At 27.8% G+C, this 6,445-nt stretch overlaps 1 protein-coding gene and 1 long non-coding RNA gene across 2 annotated transcripts in view; one reads left to right on the top strand and one right to left on the bottom strand.

Moving 5' to 3' along the window:
• Positions 1-6,445, top strand: part of LOC107442844 (transcription factor LBX2) — a 100,650-nt gene that overhangs the window by 25,791 nt on the left and 68,414 nt on the right. The window lies entirely within an intron of this gene.
• On the bottom strand, positions 3,554-3,863 carry LOC139425023 (uncharacterized). The gene is made up of 2 exons (XR_011636190.1): positions 3,788-3,863; positions 3,554-3,628 (listed from the first exon to the last, which is right to left on the bottom strand). It is a non-coding gene; the product is annotated as an uncharacterized lncRNA (long non-coding RNA).

The following is a 6,445-nucleotide window of genomic DNA, read 5'->3' as shown; positions in this document are numbered from 1 at the left end:
TATATACATAATTAATAACACCACAAATAAATTAATCAAAATGAATTAACAATATTAAATATCTATCGTTAAATAAATTAAACAAATTAAATCAAATGAGAAATTTATTATCTCACTGTGTCGGGAACTTTACTTGGCATACATTCTGTTATATTTGCAAGAGATAAGTGAACAAATTGCTTCATTGTTTATAAGCTCTTAATATCTCAGTAGTTGTCATAAATTTTGGAGAATTGTGTATGTAACAGTCTTAACGCGCATTAGGTTATCAATTACTGATATTTTCTCCCCACTAAATTTTCTTTTTTGTCTTGTTTATTTTTTTATGCAGTGTTCTACTGGGTGGTGATTGATATTGTAAATAAAAATCTTGTTGCGGTGATGACAGATTTAAAGTATCGAAAAATTTTTGCCATAATCTTCTAAGCACTTGAGATTTGCTATTCTTCTGATAAAGTCTATTGATAAAAGTATATAAAATGTTTTAAACATTTATAATAGTATATAATTTTGAATTTTTTACACCCCTAATTTTTAATACTCTAAAAGGAAAATTTAAAAAAATTTAAATAATAAGACAAATTGACAAAATTTAGGTTTTTTAAGTTATTTAATGAAAAATTTTATGTTTCATTTTTGTGTGTGCTCGGTCAAAAATTGAGGGATATTTGAAATGCAATAATTTTGTTTCATTATAATTGATTATCTTTCTAATTAAACCTCATTAACTTTCTATTTTTATGCACCAGAATCTATATTAATATTAAAAATACTGTTTCTATTTTTGCTATTGTAACGCATTATTTAACGTATGTACCTTATAATGAATTTCGATAAAACTCACATCTTTAAATAATATAAGAAAGAAGATGTAAAAAGTTATATCATTAAGAATGTAATGAAAAAGAATTTAATTCCATTAAGTATTTATAGATTTCATAACTTCATTATCAATGTTAAAAATAGAATGCAATAACTAAATTTTTATAGTACTTAATTCCTTTAACTTATATTACGTTATAGTTATAAGTTATATTTTGTTATAGTTATAAATTATATCATAAGTTATATCATGTTATGTTATATAAAGTTATAGCATGCTAGCAATTTGAACAATTTAATTTCATTAAGCATGATTGTTCTTATTGTATGTATTATGCATTATTAATGTATACCTATCATGCTAGCAATTTGAACAATTTAATTCCATTAAGCATGATTGTTCTTATTGTATGTATTATGCATTATTAATGTATACCTATACATAATTAACGCATATATTGTTTAACGTATACCTAAAGTAGAATTTCAACAAAAATCTCCACTTTAGAGATTTTTAACGGAATGCTGTGGCATATCAGAAAGATATAAGACATATAAACAATTAGTGAAATTAATTTTCGTTAAATACAGTGTTATAGCTATTAATTTAACTTTAGTGAAAATTAAAATTAAATTTTTTTATTGTAAGCTAATTTTTGTAGATAAAATTGGTATATTAATTCAATATTATCGTATTATATTGATTCAATATTATCGTATTATATTGATTCAATATACTCGTATTATATTGATTCAATATTATCGTATTATATTTCATGTGATTGGTAAAGTACCATTTTAATTTTTTTTCTTCAAATATTAGCTGTTAGTTTACAAATTTTGTGTTCATTCTTAGCAATTTTGAGCGATTTTATGTAAAAATAATAATAATAATAACAATAATAATAGCTCCTCTGTATTTTTCATAAAGTAACAATTACTTTTTATAATAATTTTTTATTATTCTGTTTAAAGTATAAAAAACATAAACAGATAAAAAAATATTATAATAATTTTATTTGTTTCATTCTGTTTTTTATTAGTTTGAAGTGGTTAAGCTATGTTTCGAAGAAACATTGCTCAACCCCTTTGAACTCCACATAATTAGAATCGTTAGCATGAAACAATTTTTTTAAACTTGAATAAAACAGAATTAAGTAATAAAAATATCAAAAACTGGTAATTATGGAATCGTTATTATATTAACCAGATTCAAATACCTCATTGAGTTATTTGATTGAGCAGATTTCAATGCTCAAAGCCACATTGATAATTATAGATGTATATATATAAAAAAAAGCAACTGAACATTAAATTACCGTAACAAAACATGGATTTAGCAGAATTCTGCTAGCAAACAAAGCTTACAATAGCTATTTGATCAAATAATCATTTGGTAAATAGGATCTCATGAAAGAAAAACACGCACCCAATTTTTTTCCTTTTTTTTTTGCCAGAAGATGATCACTAAAAAAAAAGAAAAGAAAAGAAGTTATGTTAGCACCTTAGTGATTTATGTGCCCTACTAACAACGTCCCTGCATCCAAGAATCAGTGCAGCATGTAAAGGGATACAACTAAAATATCTTTTTGACTTTAGGGATAAAAAGGGAAAAGTCATATATTTCAGTAGTTTACTAGAGTTAGTGAAGAATATTTTCCCTTAGTATATAAAACAGATAAACTGAGAAAAAAACTTGAAATTAAAAATATAAATGCTTAGATTTTTCAAAATACAAATATAAATACTTGCTTAGTTAAGCTTTTACTTAATCTTATTAAACAAAATCCCTCTCAGAGAGTTTGCATTATTTCAGCAAATATGCGTCCTACGATTGCACGATTCCAAATTAACTTTTATCACTTTTTCGTCAGAAACAGTTCACAACACTTTTTGATTAGTTTATCTAGAGCGATGATTTCCGAACTAGTTTCCACGGAACAAGTACAGAACTGTAGTTATTATGCAGAAAATTATATAAAATTGACAAAATAATAATTGTTTGAAAGAATTAATGCGAGTATTTTACAAAAATATGCTTGTTTTTTTAAATGAAGAGTTTATGTAATTTAACCATTAAATTGATTCTAATGCGCATAAAAAACGGTATTGTCAGTAAACAAACAAACAAAAATGAATATAAAAATTATTAAAACTATAACAGCGAAAATGTAAATACAAAGTGTGCATTGTAAAAATTTTTTACTTACTTCAACACAAAAAGTTGTGGTAACTATACTAAACAATTTACAGTTCAGAGGTACTTCCGATTTTCACTAAAACTTTAAACCTAAAATCATATAAAGCGAAATACGTACTATAATAAGTTTTTTTTATAAGGAGCAAATATTTGCAGAAAACAGTAAAAAAGGCAGTGTTTGCAATCAGGAAGTGTGTAAGGAACTATAAAAAGCAATATTTGTAAATCAACTTTAAAACCACCTTTGGTATTTATATAAGACTTTCTATCTGAAATACTTTCGAAAAAATAAAGCATCACAAATTAACAATTAAGTGTGAAAAGGAACCAAAGAAAGAAAAAAAATCCAAATTTGGCTGATCACTATACTTTTTGCGTAAAAACTAGTTATAAAAATCGCTTTTTCCATCCACTCTCAACTCCCAATGGCAAACAGGCATTGATGTTTTTAATCACGTTTTCTTCGTTAACGATTCCCCATTATTAATTTACAACCTTTATGCAAATTAGTATTTATTATTACAATAGCTTAAATATATATTTTTTTTTAATGGCGGGCACTTGGAACTATTGTCCATTGGCCACAGAAAGTGCCAGAACTGCTAACTCTCTTTTCGTTACCCAGTGGGCACCTGTGGCGAAGCCACGGCGGTGGAGCAGCGTCGCCCACGTCACACTACCACAACCCGTTTATAGGGCGGGTCACATTCACACATTCACACACAAAGGAGAAAGGACATAGAACACAGATAGAGAGAAAGGAACATCCATGCCCAGAGCGGGATTCGAACCCGCAGCCACTGGCTCCGCAGTCAGGCACGCTAACCGCTCGGCCACCTGGCCGGCATAGCTTAAATATTAATTAGCATATTTTTTTTACTTCACTTTTAGCAAGGATTCTTGAATTTACATATTAATCCATTGACGGTTTTACACGTAAAGAGTCTTATTTAAATCTACAGTCTTCTTCGCATAGCAAAACCAATTTTTCCATGTTATAAGACAAGCAAATAGCGTTTTGGCCAAAAACATTCTCCCAATTTTGACCATTTGCTAAACCACCAGTAGATTAAGAGTGGGGATTACGAAACACTAAGTAACTATTATGGCTTCCGTTTCATGTAGGATTTTTCTAACCACGTTTCAAGTTTTTTAATGATAGAATTAAAATCACATTTATGTTCAAACTCTGCATAATTAGAGTTTAATTAGCTAATAATCAAATCTATTTACTGAATTTGTCGCTTATTATTTGAATACCGGTAGAATCAAAATATAAATATTTTTTTGAAATATTGTGATTATTTTTTTATTTAATTAATTATTACTTTTAGAACAATAATAGCATAATAAATTTTATTGAAAAATAAAATTCGGAAATGAAATGGATCGTAAAAGAAAATATAATAGCATCCTATCCTGCACTATTTTTAACTTAAATAAACAGAAAAAGTTTGATAAAAATTATTTTAATGATCATCAAAAATTCAAGCGCATCAAGTGTCAAAGCTCAAACTGCAAAAATTACATTTATGTTCAAACTCTGCATGATTAGACTTTAATTAACTAATTCTATTTACGGAATTTGTCGTGTTTTGTTCGAATATCGGTAGAATCGAAATATAATTTTTTTTTTAAATATTGTGGTTATTTATTTAATATTTTCATTAATTTATTAAAAATAATGTTATAATGAACTTTCTGGAAAAATAATATTCATTTTGTTATGAAAAAATAAATGGAACGTAAAATGAAATAGAAAAGCATAGAGCATTAGAATAGAAATTGATAAAGAAATAAAAACTTATTCTGATTTATTTTTAGCGAAAAAAAACAAAGTAAATAAGATAAAAAATTATTTAGTTATGACCTTAAGGCGAAGAATCTAAGTTGTAAATTTAGCCATAATAAACTGTAAGCCTTATTTTATGACAGTTAAAAAAATTCAATTGTAAAAAGTGTCCGTTCTCAAAGTGCAAAAATCACACTTATGTTCCAATTCTGCATAGTTAGAGTTTAATTAGCTAATGATCAAATCTATTTACAGAATTTATCGTTTATTATTTGACTATCAATATAATCAGAATGTAAACTTTTTAAAAAAATATTGTGACTATTTCCTTAATTATTTTATAATTTATAATAAATTACTGACGTAATAAATTTTCTCGAATATTAAATTGAACGTAAAATTAAATAAAAAAAGCGTTGGAATAGAAATTTTTTAAAAAAATTAAAATCCTTTTCTGCATTATTTTTAATTTAAACAAAACAGAATAATTGAGATAAAAATTAGTTTTTACCATCCTAAAAAAATTCAAGTGTAACGAAAGTTAAAGATAAAGTTAGAATAACAGATACATTTATTTAAAACACGGAAATTTTCCTAAGTCAAACGATTCTAAAGCGAATAAGATGTATTACCGTAATATTCGTGTGAAAGATAAAAGCGGTAACCAACCTCTAAATATCATTATCTCATTAAGAGGATGACCCCTCGTAGAAGAAAAGGGTGCCCTATTTGACTTAAAGACTGAACTAAAGTGGCGTTTAGTAGAAGGCACACGCATTCACTTTTCTCCCAATCCTCCACACTTCGGATAAAATATAAATTTATGTCGAGGAGAGGGAGCGAGATTGAGGGGGAGTTTATGGAAGATGAGGGGAGGATGAGGATCCCCATTGAAAAGAGAAATTGCTCAAAAAGACCCCCGGCTCCCTACAGCAAAAGGAGAAATTCGCAATATTTGTTGTCGAGAACGGAAACTCAATTTCCCGGAGAATTTCAGGAATTTTGGTCGTGAGTCAGGTTTACCTCCGCCTTTTAACAAAAGGGGATTGTGTGAGTGTGCATGTATGTGATGTGAATGTGTGGACTGAGAAGGACACATGCACACATGTGAGGCATAGTCTATCTGTCGTTCTGCACATTCAAGTGGTAATCAGGGAAGGTGGGCTATCTTCCCACCCTTAGAATGGTTTTGTAAAATGATCTCATTGCTCTGATGCTATCTTTTCTCTTTCTTGTTATTTTTGTTTGTTTACGATTGCTTTTTTTTTTGGTGATGCTTTTTACTCTGAAACACCCTCATGATGCTTTTATGTTTGTTGCATTTTTTTGCGTCGTTTTCTCTCTATGTACGCCCGCCTTTTTAACCACTTTTCCTCTTTTCTGGAGATTGGGAAAAATTTCGTAGAAATTACTATGGCTCTTTTGTTTCCTTCTGTTTTCCGTGAATGAGTCTTTTTCGAATTCTGTTTGCTACAAACGATTCTTTTTGGAATTTCCTTAGATTTTTGATAATATGCCTTTGTTTCTTCAGAGAAAAAGGTTATGATTTCATATCTCTAGCACTTAAACAGAAATGTAAATAACGTAAATGAAGTTACGTTCATATATATATCTGATATATATCTATAATA

Source organism: Parasteatoda tepidariorum, chromosome 2 (genome assembly GCF_043381705.1).
Source record: "Parasteatoda tepidariorum isolate YZ-2023 chromosome 2, CAS_Ptep_4.0, whole genome shotgun sequence".
Taxonomy (NCBI): domain Eukaryota; kingdom Metazoa; phylum Arthropoda; class Arachnida; order Araneae; family Theridiidae; genus Parasteatoda; species Parasteatoda tepidariorum.
Note: the sequence above shows the minus strand (reverse complement) of the source record. Positions and strands in the feature narration are given on the sequence as shown.